Consider the following 2,500-nt stretch of genomic DNA (forward strand, 5'->3'; position numbering starts at 1 on the left):
CATGTTCCTCTTATACAGCTTTCCTTGCGGCCTCACAAGCTTACAGGTGCAGTGAACTTCAGGATCCCTATAAGATGCCACTAAATATATTAAATGCTGAACTCCCTCGATAACTCCATAAGAGTCTACTGGGTGACATCGTTTTCAAAACACAATCACAAACATACATACGCATACACACAGTGTTACACATACACACACACACACACACACACACACACACACACACACACACACACACACACACACACACACACACACACACACACACACACGCACACACATACACACACACACACACACACACACACACACACACACACACACACACACACACACACACACACACACACACACACACACACACACACACACACACACACACACACACACACACACACACACACACACACACACACACACACACACACACATATATATATATATATTATATATACATGCATGCATATGTATATATATATGTATATATGTACATATATGTATATATATAAATATATATATGTATATATACATATATGTATATACATATATGAATATGTATATCATTTATATATATATATATATACATATACTTGAATATCTAGGGAGCAGATTCGACGATTTCCTTCGTCATTTCTTTAGACCTTTAATTTTTGTAAGTAGCGGTCCCCAACGGCCCATGTATCGAGATAGGATTTGTATTATTGCTGATTTTTTTATATCTATTTCCATAATTGTGAATTTTGTTTAGGTTAACACCTTTTTTCTTTATTTCTGTATGTCGATAATATTTCTGTTCCAGATTTTCCTGAAGATGTCTCTTTGCAGACGAAACGTTGAATAAATGAATCATTTTGGCAACTTGGTTTATGCCCACCCTCCAAATGGCAGAGTATTGGTTAGAAAGCTGGAGAATACCCATAAGATGATTAACAACCTCCTTAATGCTGTCGACTTTAACAACACATGCATATACATATACATATATATATATATATAAATATATTATATATATACATATATATATGCATATATGTATATATTTGTATATATATATATATATATATATATATATATGTGTGTGTGTGTGTGTGTGTGTGTGTGTGTGTGTGTGTGTGTGTGTGTGTGTGTGTGTGTGTGTGTGTGTGTGTGTGTGTGTGTGTGTGTGTGTGTGTGTGTGTGTGTGTGTGTGTGTGTGTTCACTTGGTCTTTGGTCTTTGGATCACGTGTTGGAATCGTGATCGACAGCTATTTCCCTCCTGGAAGAGAGCTCAGAGCTCGTAGGTCCGATCTATGGGTAATGCTATGACCTTACACACACACACACACACCGAACTCCCCGCCCACGAGAGTCAGAGTAACGACCCGAAGCGCAGCTGTACCGAAATAATTTCGGTCCTGGGCAGGATTCGAACCAAGCACTACGGGCACCACCATGCTAGTAGTTCATCGCTCTACCAACTGCGCCACCGAGTGTGTGTGTGTGTGTGTGTGTGTGTGTGTGTGTGTGTGTGTGTGTGTGTGTGTGTGTGTGTGTGTGTGTGTGTGTGTGTGTGTGTGTGTGTGTGTGTGTGTGTGTGTGTGTGTGTGTGTGTGTGTGTGTGTGTGTGTGTGTGTGTGTGTGTGTGTGTGTGCGAGTGTGCATGTGTGTGTGTGTGTGTGTACTCCATTGTTAACAGTCTGAATGCAGTAATATATAATAACTGGTATACAATTGTGAACAGAGCAATCCTGACATGTTTCTTCTCTTATTCTACATAAATGAAAAGCTTATTACGCTATAAAAAATTCACCATTTTGATTAAAGAATATAACGCCATTGGCTTTATTTTACCAGATCCAATATTTTTGTGCTGTGTAGAGCAAATATCAGATTTTATTATTATTTGAATAAGCAGATTCTCGGTCGATCAAAACTGAATTCAAGATATATATATATTATATATATACATATATATATACATAATATATATATATATATGTATATATATAATATATACCTATATATACATATATATATACATATTTAGACAGATATATACATATATATATATGTATATGTATATATATATATATATATATACATATATTATACAAATGCCACGGCAATATATATATATATATATATATATATATATATTATACAAATGCCACGGCAATATACATATATATATATATATATGCAGAAAGATCACTATTAACAACCCGTGATCCACAAATTTTGCTGGTAACCACTACGGAAATCGGAATATATATACATATATATATATATATATATATGTATATATATATATATATATATATATATATATGTATATATCATATGATAGTACTGATGGATTAAATTTACCAACATATTGTTCAGAAAAATATGACGGGAATTATTAAGAAGTCCTATTAAAAAAATTATCAGGATAAGGTCACCTTCAGTGAGGAACAGTAGCTTCTGCTCAAGTCAAGGCTACAATGTCTCTAAATTCTTTTCTTGATTTACGTTGCC

The 2,500-nt window shown here is 34.5% G+C and overlaps 1 protein-coding gene across 4 annotated transcripts in view; it reads right to left on the reverse strand.

Annotated features, from left to right (window-relative positions):
- Positions 1–2,500, reverse strand: part of LOC143019535 (uncharacterized) — a 313,311-nt gene that overhangs the window by 187,064 nt on the left and 123,747 nt on the right. The gene's annotated exons all lie outside the window — the stretch shown is intronic.

This window comes from Oratosquilla oratoria, chromosome 37, assembly GCF_046742065.1.
Source record: "Oratosquilla oratoria isolate Oo_2021 chromosome 37, ASM4674206v1, whole genome shotgun sequence".
Classification (NCBI taxonomy): domain Eukaryota; kingdom Metazoa; phylum Arthropoda; class Malacostraca; order Stomatopoda; family Squillidae; genus Oratosquilla; species Oratosquilla oratoria.